Source organism: Carlito syrichta, unplaced genomic scaffold (genome assembly GCF_000164805.1).
Source record: "Carlito syrichta isolate Samal-C Ts95f unplaced genomic scaffold, Tarsius_syrichta-2.0.1 Scaffold308881, whole genome shotgun sequence".
Taxonomy (NCBI): Eukaryota; Metazoa; Chordata; class Mammalia; order Primates; family Tarsiidae; genus Carlito; species Carlito syrichta.
Window position 1 is genome coordinate 636822 of NW_007252977.1, and position 17047 is coordinate 653868.

The window sequence follows — 17047 nt, forward strand, 5'->3', positions numbered from 1 at the left end:
CTCAGCATGATTTTAAAGTAGAATACATTTTACCAAAAGGTTCATTGATTCCAATCACAGCTCATAGATAAAACAAAGGATTAATGGACTAGAAATATTAGCCTCTTACTCAAGGGGCAGCTTCCTACCTTACAAACAATTGGAGATAAAACTTTCGGGGAGTCCCATGTTTTTATTAGAGCGTGTTTTGTGTTAATCAAAACACATTTTAGAAACAAACCAAAAAAAGGCCATGGAAAATCCAGCTATTTCGCCTGGATGAGTAGCTATTCTGTGAAGGACTTTTGTGATGTTTTGTTCTGTGGAATTTTGTGCTTCCTACTGTATAGTGCATGTGGCATATGTTACTCTAACTGGTTTTGTCAATGTAAACATTTAAAGTATTCTATTTTTATAAAAATGTTTATTTTTAATGATAGAAGAAAAATTTTGTTAGGCCACAAAAATACTGCACTGTGAACATTTTAGAAAAGGTATGTTGGACTCGGATTAATAACAGCATGATTTTTAAATGACTGTAAATAGTGATAAGAAAATATACTGATTGCCAATACACCCCACCCTCATTACATCACCAGAACTTGAAGCCAAGAGTTAACACAGCTACAAAAATGGTGTGTCACACTGAAACTCAATAGTTGGGTTTGGGTGTTGTGCAGTGATTACAACCAAAATCTCTTTGACAATGGGCAGATTTACTAGAAGATGCAAGGAATTGTACTGTAGAGCTATTTCCAGTGGAATATTACTATTTCACAGATGTAAAGAGTGATACTGATTCAGAGTATTGTAAATAACAGATGACAAAAAAAATCTGCTCTGTGGGAAGAAATAACTCCCTCTACTGAGGTCAAGAGAATGAATGCATCAAGAACAGAAAGAGCTTGTGGAAACAACCCATCAACAGGACTGCACACCTGTATATATGTGCTTGAGAACGCTACAATGTGAAAATCATGTTTGCTATTTATAAACGTGTCCTTAGATTAATGTGTCTAGACAGATTGTGGGAGTGATTCTTCTGAGAACTAGATACTTGCCACTGCCTATTCCTGCAATTGAGCTGAATGGTACTTTGTATGTTAATAGTTGTTCTGATAAATCATACAATTAAAGTGATGTAACATCTTGTATACTGAGAGTTGGTTATTGCTAGTCATGCTTGATTACCTACATTTACATAATAATGGAGGAAGCCTAAGATTCGTTTCACCTGCTACATCAAACTCATGGATATATGAGAGCCTTAGTCAAGGTAATTCATGGGCAGTAGTCAAAGAACTTGCATCCCTGAATCTCAGGTAGTCTCTGTCTTTCTAAAATTTGCTCTCAGTTGCCAACTTTCATCTATTTTTTTTTTTTTTTGATAGTCTTTCAACTGCTGGAGCACCTGGTTCCTGTTTTAGCATGGGACTCTTCCCCAGCAAGTTGTGTTCTTAGACTAGAAGACAGGATAATGGAGCTGCAAACCCATGATTGGCACAGAGATACCTAGGTGATTGGAGAGAGAAGCCTTTTTGTCCCCTCAAAACTAATCTTTTCATCTACATATGTACCCACCATTCAGGAATCTCCAATTACCAGAGAAACTACCTTCAGTTTATCGCCATGTATATTCTTGTAATGGCAAGGGAATTCAAACTGAGAACTGTGTAGCACTTTGGGGAAATCTGACTTTTACAAGACCCAAGTTTAATACAATGCCTACCAAAATACACTGCAGCAGCAGAGGGGATCTTTACCAGGAGATAATCCAATCCCTGTACATAGCCAAATTCTCTCCCAGTTAAAAGAGGCATTTCCATAGGAAGATCAATCAAATTCTGCTCCATATGACAATAACCTATCATCTTTATATTTTTAGTATCTGGCACTTACTGGATTCTCAAATAATTGCTGAACTGAAGCAGCATTTTTTTATCCTCAATCAATCACTTAAAACCACCACAGGTGAGGTTAGATAAAGTTATTGCCTATGCAATTCCCATGATGTTTAGACAACACTGACATGGAGAAGGCAGAACTTTCTAGGAAATGACAAAAAGATACCCATTTATAAAGTTTTGCTTGATGCTCTGAATTTCTAATTACTATGGGATTTTTTTTTTTACTTCGTGAGGTATATATCAACTATATTTTTTTCTCTCTGTCCTACACAGTGGATTCCACCCTTAAAGAAAGGGGAAGGCATATAAATTCTGTAAAAGTACATCAGATGTTTGAATGCTGACATCCAGCATTGCTAATCTACCCATTTGAGTTCAGGAAACAAGATAGCATTGTATAAAAGAAATTGATAAGCATTTTATCTAACCTAACAAATATTTATCAAGCACCTACACATATCAGGCAGTGTTAGATAATAGACAATCTCTCTTGTCCCAGGGAATTTGAGGAAAGAAACAGACAAAATTATACAATGAGTGAATATTAAAACTATGCATTTCTTAGACCTGTAAATTCTCTTGAAGAGGCATCCCAGTTTAAACATACAAAACATAAAGTTTCTTGGATAAATAGATTAAGCCCTAACTCAAGCTGGACAACATTCTCTAAACTCATGTTCTCCTCTGTCCAACAGGTTAATCCTGCTTGCCTCACAAAGTTGTCTGAAGACTTTAGAAAGTGTATTAAGGCACCTGGCCCATCATGGTGGCTCAGTAATTGCAATATTATTATATTTAGTCTTGGACCATAAAAGCCCATGTAAAGGTAGCCTGTGGTGGCTAAAAGGGAAATTCGGTCTGAAAAGGATGTTACAGATGTTTACATCCAAATCCTTCCCCACCCTCCACCTCATGCCTGCTTTTTGCAATAGAAACAAAGCTGTGATTGTACCTTATCCAGAGCATTGATAAAACAGAGTTTAGATTGAGAAGGGCGACAAGACAGTGGCACCTTTCCCCTGGGTGCAGGACACCTGCCGGATACCTCCCTCCCTTCTTTCTCTGAACTCCTCACTAGTCCTTTAATCACTTCCCCAATGACTGGTTTATTTCTTATTTAAATTTTGGACCTAAAGTACACAACAGACATGGAAAAGATTCCAATAAAATTACAGGAATGTTCATGAAGATGCAATGATAAGCATCACAGTCCTCAGTACTGATGTGTAGAGATTATTTTTGTTCCTTATTTTGCTCAAATAGATAATGGGTTAACTATCCTCATTAAGGTTGAGGAAACAGTAGACTAAGAATTGTTTTAGTTATATGCTGTGTGTTTGGAAGATAAGGAAGACTTCACGAATCTTCTCTTCAATCCATATGCCTAGACATATACAGGGAGCCACACAGACATACACGATTCATTCTTGTGGCACTTTAGACAACTTCAGGACATGGGGAGGTATGCAGACATGCCCCAAAGGAAGAAATACTTATTGCTGTTTTTCCATTTCATGCTTGGGTCCCCTCCCCCAGGACTATCTCAATTCCCTATCTATCATAAACTAGAAAGAACTTCAGTCATAAATGGGTGAAATATTTCAGTTGGTGAATTGAAGGTAATAAAACAGATGCTTGCCCAAATTGTCCTTCGTTATAAATTATACCAGAGGTCTAGATTACATCAGCCAGAGATATTGATCACAACACTGAGAGGTTTATAACTACTATTGACTTACCATGTGACCCTGGAACAGAAATCTAGGAAAATTGCAAAAGCATACCTACAGTAATGAAAAGCCCATCATTAATAGGACTTACTGTCTTGTCATCCAACTAGTTCTGTATCTGCTTCAAGGCAAATATTTAACAAATATTTGAAGCAGAAAGAAATTCTGTCTTCTCCCTTTTCTCCACTGGATATTTCTGAGCTAGTCTGATGTATGTGTTTTCCTTATCAGTAAAGAGTGTAGGTTAAAATAGGAGGATATGGGTAATTATTAGTCCATATAAAATTTGTACAATCTAATAACTCCTAGCCATTTATTGTAATTTTGATAAGGAGCTAGTTTCTCATGCTGACCAAGAGAATAGGGCTCAGGTCCTAGCCCCCTAGGCAATTCAAGCCCTACCTGTTCAAGCATTCTGAAAACTAGGTATCATTTGATAAGCAATTCTGAGATGAAAATATTTAGTATGCATAAACAGTTCTAATTTAAATGGATTGCTAATTTACCATCATTTTTAAGCACTAGACCCAGATTACAATGAGAATTAATTTTTATCCTTTTCTTGAAAAGAAGCCCTTTGTCTTTACACATTCACTTTCTCACTGTCACATGGGTACATTCTTTTCACCACATGAGTTCCAGGCTGGCAGAAACATCCACTAATCCTTAGACCTCTTGGCTGGAACGACAAAAATGCATAAAATCTTACCAGGCCAAAAGAGATCAACTTTAAAAATCTTTGGCATCCAAACATGTCAGAACTGTTTTTCACTGGCTCCCCAAATCATTTGCGTTCCTCATTTAGGGTCCATGGAATCTGCAATATCACTTCCTGCTTTTATTGGGCAGCCTGGAATTTTTCATATTTCATTTACCTTTCTTGGTTGTTTATATTTTCACAGTTGTTTAATGAGTCTTTTTCTCTGGCCTCTAATCTTAAGTGTTGAGAAACGGCAATGGACAACCCACTCTCTGCCAGCCCAATCCCTCACTTTGACATTTGCCACTTTGTTCCTGTGACATCTGTTCTTTCCATTATAGTCAAGCTGGGGTTTTCCTTCTGTAGAATTGTGACTAAACCACCATATGAATCAGTGGCAACAATTCTTGTAAACAAGAAATGCTGAATTTGGAGACTTTGTGAAATCCTGTCCTCAGGAGGACACTTCTTTGTTTTATGATTTTATTTTATTTGAGTTGTGGGGTACATGTGAGGATTTATTACATAAGTAAGTGGCGTGCAGGTGAATTTTGGGCTTCTAGCTGGCCATCTCTTCCCCTGTAGTGGACCAGATAGATACCCAGTGTGTTGCCACATGCATCTCCACCATTCCTTCCTCCCTCCGCCCCCCCACCAGTGTCTGGTGAGAGACCACACTTCTGAAATCAATCATGTGGTCCTCAGAGCCAAGTTTAGAAGTCCCAGTAAAGAAACATTACAGAGACCCCTAAATCACCTACTGTGATACTGTTGCAAAGCTATCTCTAATTTTTTTGTAAAGGTGTGAGAATTAGACATAAAGAACTTAAATTAGCTTCAGTGGTAGCTAAAGGGCCCATGGAAACACCTGGATGAAACATCAAATCACTGTCACAAAGATACTAAAACACATGTTTCAGGAAGAAAATATCCAGTGTTCAAATGACATAGATATGTTTTCTGAAAATGGAATTAATGGACAAAAATAATAATCACAACAATAATGATCTCAACCCAGGACATGTCACAGGAATTAATGACTGCCTGAAAGCTAATGCGCTAAGGTAATGCTCTTAAGAATTAGTCTTGCTTAATGAAATGCTGTTGGTTTAGTAAACGAATGCTTAGAATGACAGAAAGTAAAAAATCAGGGCTGCCACCACGGAGCCTGGTTGATTCACAGGGGAAAAAACAACTAATGAAAAAAATGTGTCATGTGCTGTTCTTACTCATTTTTAAAAATTCATTTGTGATTCAGAAAATATATCTCCTTTATAAATATTTTCTTTTGTACATCTGTCCCTTACTTTCACCCCAAGAATATGTTTATTTATAGATTGTTTTATTGACTGAGAATTAACCTTTTATTAATAAAAAATGCAACTCCTTCTAGCGCAGGCATATTGAAGTTCCAAAAACTATGTTCACCTTGAATCATTTTATTTGAAACACTGATCTGAAGAAAGTGTTACTCCTCTATGTGGGCTTTAGAATACTGTCTCCAAATTGTACTTGACTTAGAAATAGACATCTTATTTCAAAATTATTCTAGCCGCTGACATCTTGATTCTGCCCTCTCCCCATTGTCTCCCTTATCACCTAAAAACAGTTGCCAAAATTAGATAACATGCCTGATTACATCATGTTCTTGCTTTAAAAACTTATGCCCATTCCTAGGGGGGTTCCTTGCTTTAATCCTTTATGTTGTTTTATTTTTCTTATAAAATATATACTCATGGAAAAAAATTTTAAACTGGACAAAAAGATAAAAAGTGAGCAGGAAATATCCTCCACCACATTCTCTCATGCTCCATCCTCATTCCCCACGGGTAGCCTGTGTTAACCACTCTCATGTATATTCTTCCAGAATTGCTACACCCTGCAGAGGACCTAAGCTAAACCAGACACTTCAGTATATCCTTCAATAGCCAACATTACTAACCAAACTGTCACTCAGCATGCTTTCCCAGCCAAGAAGATTGTTCTTCTACCTCTTCAACTTTGGACTCCCACCAGAAATATCCCCCTCAGGGATATGAGTTGTATAAACAGGGTTAGACGAAGCAATTTAACTGCCCCTACTGCCTCACTGGCTTATAATTTGGCATCCTTTCAAAAAAATAAGTGTATTTATTTATTTATTTTTGCTCAACTTTATTCAAATGGAGAGGAGACTGACACTTTTTTCTTAATAGAAAATTAAACAGATTTACTTATTTCCATTTGCCAAAGCAGAATATATATTTTTTTATATCAGTAAAATATTACACTTTCCTAAAATTCTAGTTATATGACCAGATGCAGCGGTTCATGCCTGTAATCCCAGCATTTTGGGATGCCAAGGCAGGAGGATTGCCTCAGGTCAGGAGTTCGAGACCAGCTTGGGCAACATAACAAGACCCTCATCCCTACAAAAAAAAAAGTATCAAGTGCGGTGGCGCATGCCCATAGTTCCAGCTACTCAAAGAGGCTGAGGCAGGAGGATCACTTGAGCCCAGAGAGTGGAGGCTACAATAAGCCATGATCACGCCACTGCCCTCCAGCCCAGACAACAAGACCCTGTTTCTATTTAAATAAATAAATAATAAAATAAAATAAAGTTCTTTTTCATTAGAAGTCTCCAGACTGCTTGGAAGTTAAAAAAAATATTTGAAACTAAGGTAATAAAAAATAAATCACCCACTTTTGATCAGTCACATTCTGTAAAGAATTATTTCCGACTCTCAGCTGACTTTTAGCTGACTGGAACCGTACTTTGTGCAGCAAACATACATCATAGAGATGGGTTGTTTACTAGCAAGTTCCCTTCCTTCGCTCCAACTGTCCTTTTGGCAGGAGCACACCCAATCTAATTTTGCCTGTTACATAAAGAACCACATGTGGAAACCTGAATCGCCTGACTTCATATTACTGACTTAATCCGGTCATAATTCAGTGCCTAGTGACCAGCCTAGCAGGCCCACCCACCCGTCACTCTCATTCTGGATACCTCTATCCAGAATAGCACAAATTAGGTGGACATACTTGGGAATCAGACATGCTAGGTCTAAATCATTTCCACCTCTTACCAGTTGTGTGATTTTGGACCAATTGCTTGACTCCCTAAGCCTCCGTTTCCAAATCTGAAAAGTGGAAATACTAACAGTGGCTTCTGCTGCACAACGATAGAATGAAGCAATGCATGCAAAGGTCTCAGTAAGTGGCAGTCCTTTCTAGAGGTCTTCGTTTTTATTTTCTTTTTGTTCTTTACAGCCTGGCTTGCTCCACAAAAAGATGCAATGTGGAAGACTCTAGAACAAAATTACCTCTAACCCATAGTACTGATTATAAATATTAGATGTCATAAGGTTTTATACAAGTATAAGTTGCTATTGTAGTTACTAGATTCATCAAAATATTTTTTTTTTACTTCAAAGTCTCCTTAGAACTCATCTGATTCATACAATTCTCTCTAACCAACCCCAGCACTTAATTTGCTCCCACATAATTTCTGGAGTTGTTTTTACAAATCCGTACTCAGAATCAAAGAACTCAAGGATAGAGAAGACTGCAAATCTGGCCCTAGTCCTTTGCTTGGGCATTCTGGGTACTCACTGCTAGCTGACCCTTAAACAACTCCACGTCCTCTTTGGAGTTCAAAGTTTGGGGGTAAAATCACTGCCCCTTCTCAAAGATAAACATGAATGTAGATCCGAGGTGGTGTCCTGTGCTAACATGAGACACGTTGAATTTAAATCTCATCAGAGCAGTGTTTTTCCAACATAATAAATTGCTCTTTGTTCAAATCAGAAACTGAATTCATTTTATTTTCCAAAATCGGCCCTGCCAGGTTTCCTTGATTTAACTGTATCTTTTTTTGTCTGCTGACAATGGAAAGCAGAAGAAAATAGTCTTGCTAAGGAAATGAAATATTACCAAGAAAAACAGGCATTCTCACACTGTATGAGATTTTTTTTTCCTTCACATTCAGTTTTTTTTAAATAAGAAAAAAGGTCTTTACCCTTTGAAACAACAGCATTATTGCAGTGACTATTAGGTCATATCTACATGGCCCAAAAGAAAATGTTGGAAAGAAAATTAACTAGTTCATAAGGGTATGGACAACATTATTTTTGAAAGGAAATGGTTCTTCATACATAGAGATAATAATAAATGAGAGCAATAAAGTGAGAGTTGAGGCAATTTTTTAAGTAATTTAAATTTTAAAATGTGTGGTTAACTAAAGCATCTGTAGAGTTCAGGTAAAATCATTTAAAAATAATACAAATTTACTGAATCATTACTGAAATGCTTTACTTTACTTAGCTAAAATTGCTCTTGCTTTAATACCAGAGAAGAACTCTGAGTCCTGGTTGACTTGTAGGAAGAACCTGAAATGAAAGAACAAAGGTTTGAAGCAAGACAGGGTCATGTTCCCATCCCAGCTCTGCCACCTAGTCACCATTTGCCCACAGACACACCTCGTTTTTTATTCAATTTTAAAATATTATTGAATAATAATATGATAGGCATGCTTCTAAGCAAGGAAGATACAGCAGGAAATAAATATACTAGCCAAGATTGTTGCCCCCAAGGGACATTTATTCCAAAGCAGGGAGTAAGGGGGGAGGGAGAAAAAAAGGGAGGAAGGGAGGAAGAGAGTAAAATGATAAACAACAAAACTATCAGCATTTGGTGTATGAAGCCATGGAACCAGAATGAGACCATCTAGGGTTGGAAGCCAGAGCATACCTAGGATGCAACCTCAGGACAGTACAATGTTTAGAGGTCAAGGAGGTGAGATAGAGGAGGAGTTACTTATCTCATCATAAAATGCAACTTTACCATCTAGGAAAAAAATATCTAATTATATATATTTTACTACTAGCATTAAAGATACTCAACAAATGTTACTTTCTTCCTTTTTTTAATACTCACTGATTCTCACCATGTAAATATAATTAATAATGGATTCTAAAAAAGAGAAGTGAGCCACTGCATACCCCCAAGGAATAAAAAAATTAACACTTCTTTTAGCTCAATTTGTCTAGGCCCCAACTGGACTTAAAGGGTAAGCAAAGACCATACAATAGCAAATCTAATCTACATCACAACTGGTAATTCCAAATGACCCATCGCTTCTGTTCTTCTGAAGGGTTGTATGAGGGGGGACCTAGTAAAAAAACAGAGTTAACTTTTGGAGGGCAGGACCCTTATAGTACACTCAGAATTTGTTCTTCCAGATCAAACAATCAACCAAAGTTTTTATCTGAAAATTTTGAGAAGGTCGTGTCACGATTTGCGGAAGAAACATCCTGAGTTGTGGCAGACAGGTGACTGGTTCTTCCACCATGACAATGCATCTGCCCTCACTGCGTTGAGTGTTCAAAAACGGCATGACCTGCATGACCCATCCTTTCTTATTCACTGGATCTTGCCCTAGGAGACTTTGTTTCTTCAGATGAAAAAAGTCCTCACAGGGAAATGTTTTGCCAGTGTGGAAGAGGTGAAACAAAAACAGCAGAAGCATTAAAGGGATCAAAATTGATGAATTCAAAAACTGTTCTGAGCAGTGGGAAAAACATCACAATAGGTGTATTGCATCAAACGAAAAGTACTTTCAAGGTGACAGGTTTAAACATGTAAGAATAAGTACACAATTTTTAATAAGTAAATTCCATTTTTGGGGGGTCCCCCTCACATTTCATTCAAATTGTTCTAAAGTTTGCATCACTAAGTTAACAAATTGTATCCAAGATTGTCTTCTACTTGAAAGGGGAAAAGTGGCCAGGCTCAGTAGCTCAGCCTGTAATCCCAGCGCTTTGGGAGGCCGAGGTGAGTGGATTGCCTGAGTCCGCGGGTTCGAGACCTGCCTGGGCAACTAGGCGAGACCTCATCTCTACAATAAATCAAAAATCAGCCAGGTGTGGTAGCACGTGCCTGTAATTCCGGCTACTTGGAAGGCTGAGGCGGAAGGATCGCGGGAGCCCAGCGGGTCGAGGCTGTGGCTGCTGGGAGCAGCCACTGCACTCCAGTCTGGGCGACGGAGTGAGACTCCAACTCAAAAAAAAGGGAAAAAGTGTGAAGTGTGTACCCTGTGTTTACCAGTTCCCTTTAAACCCCTAAACTCTTGCTTCCACTCAGATGAAAGCTTTTATGATCATTACCATAATTAGAGAAAATCCCTAAAAATAGAAAAAAGTAATGATTCACAATTAATTATCAGGATTAGGTTCAGAAAACCCCAAAACCACTGTGGCTTACAGAAGATGGGTTTCTTTCTCTTATACAAAACGTATTGAAGGATGGGCAGTTGGGGCTGGTGTGGAAGCTGCAAGAGGTTGTCAAGGACCCAGGCTCCTATCTTTCTGCTCTTCCATTCCAACGCATGGCTTCTATCCTCAAGATCACCTTGTAGTCCAAATGACTTCCTGACTTTCAGGAAGAAGAAAGCAAGCCTGAGTCAACATACTTTAAAAGCCTTCCTAAAAGACCTAAAAAAGCTTCCACTAATATGCTTGACTAGAAGGTGGTCTTGGAGCTACAACTAGATGCAAGTGGTAACTGGGAAATGTAGCACAATATGCCCAGCTAAAAACTATGAATCTGTTAAGGTAGAAGAGGATGTTAATAGGCAACTAATGGTCTTTCACAATATCAACGTGTATTTTCTAGGGAACAAGCCATTTAAGAATCTTCCTCTTTTAATGATCGGCCCCAAAAATTATCTACCCTGGCACAGTCATTGATCCTGGGTTCTTTGATCGAGATTTATACTCCAATTTCAGTAAATTCAACATTTACAGAGCATCTGTGTTGCATGAGCCATTTGGCTAGGCGGTGTAGAAAATAAAAGATCTACAAATACTCCTGTGTATACTTTTATTAGAAAATAAGGATAGAAAACCTACTGTAGGTTATAGCAGGCCTTCAAATTAATAAATCTGAGAGTTTGGCATATAAATAGATTCATCATACTAGAAGGACTTAAAGAAGTTTGTGTGAAAAGAGAGGCATCTGTGCTGGGCCTCGATGGATAGGCAGGAAAAGGACATTCCCCATGGAGAAAATCATGTCAGCAAAGGAGTCAAAAGAGTACAAGACTGAGGAACAAGGTAGATGAATTCCAATACAATAATATTGGGAGAAAAGATTACTGTGTCTATATAGAGCCTTTGTGTACAATCATCTGTGAGCCTCCCCACCTATAGCAAGATAGTCATTCTCATTTACTCATGATCTGGGGACAAAGTTTTGGAAAGAAAGTCAAGGATGGGATTGGATGATGGGAATATATAATTAGGATAAAAGAGGATTAATTCTTTGTTCATTTGGCTCCCATACCTTCATCTCTGGCCATGCCACCCACCCGTCCTGGGAGTGAGCCCAACCAGAACCTGCTCTGTCCATGGATATGATGCAATACACAAGCTGCATAGGGTTGTCATCTCTCTTGGAAGAATACAGCACACAGTCTGGCACACAGTAAGCACTGCAAAACCATTGTGATGGAGCATGACACAACACTCCTGGCACTAGGGTGCATGCTCCAAGAGTATAGACAATGCCCAAATCATGAAGTGGCTTTAATATCACCGTGGGGTGATAGGAACTGGAGAATATTGTAAGGATTTCAAAACAAAGGACCAACAAAATCAGAACCGTTATTTGGAAAACTAACTCCAACAGCAGTGACTGAAAGGAAAGATCTTGAAAGATCAGTTAGGAAACTATTTTAATTACACAAGGGGACTAGATTACTAAAATAAACTACAGCCAAACAGAGGGAAAATGACAAGAGGTCAGCATCCCACAATCACATTGCGCCACTGTTTCTGACCATGTTTGATGGCACAATTGTTTACAACCCTCGACTTTCTTCCCTGTCTTATCATTAGTGTTACTTTAGAATCATGCAGCCTGTTCCATCCATTAACTCCACTAACATTTGATCTCCCCATAGATTGAGGTTAAAAATTAATTACTCTTCCAACATATTGATTACGCGACTATAAATATAAAAATAGAACTACAGAGCAACTACAGGGACCCTTTGTTTAAATACCATGTTTGCTCTTTTTAAAGGAGGTAATTAATGGGGAAGGACTTTGGAGCTTGAAGAAATATACTAGAAAGGCAACCCTCGAGTGCCATCTAGTGTTTACAACACATTTTAACCTAGTATATCAAGGAAGGGTCTGGTTTTATGTACTGTATATGACTTCTTGGTAAAACCAGTTAATGTCTGAATAGTAAAAACCAAACGTACACTGCCTTTATTGCTTGCCATCCGGATATAATCATGAATCTTAAACCGACAAAAAAATTCACTTTTGAACTGCAGAAGAAAGAAGGTTTTGTTCAACTTCTAGGTTGTGGTGCGTTAACAGAATTGAAGAGCTTTGTTTTTAACCCTCATAGAACTTTTTATCATTCTAGGTAAGGTTGTCTCTAAGGTAAAGCTAACTTGTAACTCTTTGTTTTCATCTCTGTTACCAGGTAGTTTCAGATGATTTCACCTAATTAAAATTGAACTTGTAATATTTCATGAATTAAAGGATGGAGGGCATGGAAGAGGTTAGGAGCGAGTGTTGAAATCTCTTGCCATGGAAATTCATTGTTATTGGGGTGGCTCATATATCAGAGCACTGCCTTCTGTGGACATTAAAATTCACTTTGTTTCGTGTCCTTAATACCGCCCAGCCCTTGGGAAGCACGAATCTGACATTATATTAGGCAATTCACGCTGACCTAGTAACTCAAAGCAATCATCACTGGTAACTTAAAGTGACTACACTCCAAAAGAAATAGAGCCTAAGGTCACAGTTATAAATCTTACCACAGGAAGGCCAAAGATTATAATCTTTATGCCAAGAGATGCAGATTCCTTTCTGCTGAAGAGAGTCATATTTCAAAGACTTTACTAATCTGAAACCTATAGACAGTTGTGACAATAGCAGATATGGCTTAAATGACATCAAACCCGCATTTTAAAGAACAATGGGTAAATCAGTGAAAAGGGAGTGATTATATTAATTATATCTGAAGCTGAGACTTTATAGTTTAACCTTCCCCCATACTGAAATTCAAGTATCATAATTTTTATGAATTAAAAAGACTAACATAATAAAAGCATAGTTAAAGAGACATGTGATCCTGTATCAGTGTATATTTGCATAATTTGCAAGCAGTCTCTAAGTTTGCTCTGATGATGTGTAAACAGGGGACATTTGTTCAGTTAGAGCCTTGGGCTTTTGAGACCGAGGTCAAAGGTTTGAGTCCTAATCAGGACAGACAGCTTCAGGGTTGGGGCCCTCAAGGCATTTTATCATTCTGTTTCCTCAAGATCAAGGGGCTTTTAGGACATTGAAAGTGTAAATTGGCCACTGATAAAGAAAAAGCGATTTTTAAAATGTTTTCTTATTTGACTTTTTATTACATATGTATGCTTTTTATGTGTAAAATAAGATGTAATTTTTTTAAAGCTAACAATTTTGCAGACTCTAATAATTCCCTCTAGAACCACCTACCTCTGTTCCAGTAGATTCTCTCACCTCCATATTTATATGCCTCTCCTACTTACAGAAAGATACATATATATATTGATTTTCCGGTTATGACATAAAAAGAGTATCATGCTGTATACATGACCTGCAGCTGTTTGTTTTCAGTTGCAGCCTGTCACAGGCATTCCTCCAGTTTATAACTCAGTCTTTTTCTTTTCTTTTCTTTATTTTAAAGATGCGAGTACAATTCAGGGTTAGGTATACAAATGTTCATTATGCAGGTACCCTTGTTGATGAGGTGTCCCCCTTCCACCCCCCAGCAGTTTCCCACTACTGCCAATCCCTTTCTTATAGTATTATGATAATTGTTCAAGGTCTGCTCATGTATAACTCAATCTTTTTCATTGCTGCTTGATATCTGTAGAACAGATGTCTCAAGATTTACTCATTCCTCTCCTCATGAGCATTCAGGTTGTTTCCACTTGTTTTGTTTTGGTTGTGCTTATCATGATAATGCTGCTGCAAAAGGTGTATTTTACATATAATCTAATATACTGGACTTTTATGTTTCTAGGATACAGTCCCAAGAATGAGATTGCTAAATCAAACACTGTGTGTATTTTACTAGACATTAGGTGAATTATTTTCCCCAAAGAGTGGACCTTTTCACACTCCCAACAATACATGAGAGTATCTATTTCCTTATTCTCTACCTGCATGAATGTTATCATTCTTTTTCATGGTTGACAACTTAGTAAGTAAAAAACAATTTCTCACTGCTGTCATCATTTGCCTTTCCATAGCAAATACATGAAGTCCATCTCACTGCTAGTGTTCATTAGTTATCTGCATTTATTCTTTAAATTGCCTTCTCACAGTCTTTGCTCCATCATAATCTTTCCTCAATTTTTTCTTGAGTTGTTTGCCTTTTCTTAGAATTGGTAAAACCTTCTTGTATATTAGAGATATTAACCCTTTATCTTTATTACAAATTATTTTCCTAGTTGATTGTCTTTTGACTATGTTTATATCTTTTGCCATACAGAATTTAAAAATTTTTATGTAGCCCAATATATCTGTCTTCTCTGGCATTATGTTTTCTTGTGTCCTTTACCCTTAAAGGGTCTTAGAGAGTCTCCTTGAACCCACCCCCCCAAAAAAAATTTTAGAGAACATTCTCAAGTACATATGGTAATGATGGCGGATTTTTAACTCCAAGATTCTCAAATCCCCACAGAAGTCTGGTAGGTAATGGAAAGTGATAATACCCAACCAGTAAAAAAAAATATAAGATATACTAGGGCTCTGATAAAAGTGGAATGTACACACCCCGTTTGAAGGAAGTAGGTGATACCATCAACCTAAAATAATCAAAAGGGACAGAGCCTAACTTAAAGAAAGTTTATTCAAGTTTGAGGACAGCCCACCTGGAAATACCAACTCCAAAGCAATTAGGTCAGCACTTCGAAGTAGAAAAATAAAGGTTTCATTTATGTAAGCACAAACAGGAGTTTTTAGCAGGACTACAACATTTTTCATACAAAGTTGGTGAATAGTTACCTCAGTTTGATTGGTTAGAGGCAGTGTTTCCTTTGGAAAGGGTACATTTAACATTTTTTACAGAGGGTTTAATAGTCATGGGTTTTGTGTCATTGGTCTAAGCAAAGCAGGACAACAAAGGGGAAGTCGATCTATAACAAGTGTCATTAATTAAAAAGGCGGGAGGTTTTTGTCCCTGAAAATCATTTGGTTCTCTCTAGTCATTATACAGAAAAAGAAAAATCAGAAAGCAAGTTAATCTATAGTCTCAGAAGCAGAAGTCATAACCATATTTGACTCAGAACATCTCTCTTACAGCCTACAATGTTTTGGGGTTCCAACAGCTTTTAAAGTATACTCATTTCACACTAAATTCCAGTCAGGATCGGCCCTTGGGTAATGCAGACTCATTGTTACCACATCTTTTTTTTGCCCCTCCAAGAAAAGTCAGTCAACCAGATTTTTATATAAAACCTCCCAACTTTATAGTATATGCTAACCCAGTTTTCAGAAAACAAATTGCCAAGCCCAGACCAGACGTGTCAGTGAGTCTCTGACATAAAGCTTAGTTTTTTCAGGGCACTTTCACTATAAGAGAATGAAAGACCTACGGATTTGCTGAGCATCTACTGTGCATAAGGCACTGAGCCTTATGTACATCATTTTTGTAATCCTCAAAATACTTTACGACGTACTTTCACTATACCTGTTCTACAGATAAGAAAACAGAAACTAAGGATGGATTAAAAATTCACCCATGTTAATGAGCTAGTAACAGAGTCAAGATTTGAATTCAGGTTTTGGTGGGGTTTTTTTAGTTTTGTTTTGTTTTCGGGCTCTAAAGAGTAGCTATTTCAACCATATCATGCTATCACCCTCACCAAATTCCGAAGTAGAAGATCCTATTAAAACTCTCGAACATCTAGGCATAGAAGGAACATACCTCAAAATAGTAAGAGCCATCTATGAGAAACCCACAGCCAGCATATTGCTAAACAGACAGAAATTGGAACTATTTCCCCTGAAAACCGGAACAAGACAAGGATGTCCACTCTCTACCCCTCCTGTTCAACATAGTTTTGGAAGTCCTAGCTAGAGCAATCAGACAAGAGAAGGAAATCAGAGGTAGCCAAATAGAAAAAGAAGAAGTCAAGTTATCCCTCTTTGCAGATGACATGATTCTATACCTAAAAAACCTAAGAGAATCTGTCAAAAACCTCCTTGCACTGATAAAGGACTTTGGCAAAGTCTCAGGGTATAAAATAAATGTGCAAAAGATAGTTGCATTTCTATACACCAACAAACAAAGAGAAATCCAAATAAAAAACACAATCCCATTCACAATAACCACCAAAAAAAAAGAAAGAAAGAAATACCTTGGCATCTTCCTAACCAGAGACATGAAAGACCTTTACAATGAAAACTACAAAACACTGCTCAAAGAAATCAAAGATGAGCCAGGCTCGGTGGCTCAGTCTGTAATCCTGTGCTTTGGGAGGCTGAGGTGAGTAGATTGCCTGAGCCCACAGGTTCAAGACTCACTTGGGCAACTTGGTGAGACCGCATCTCTACAATAAATCAAAAAATTAGCCAGGCATGGTAGTGCACACCTGTAGTTCCAACTACTGGAAGGCTGAGGCGGAAGGATCACCGGAGCCCAGCAGGTCAAGGCTGCAGTGGCCGGAAGTGGCCACTGCACTCCAGTCT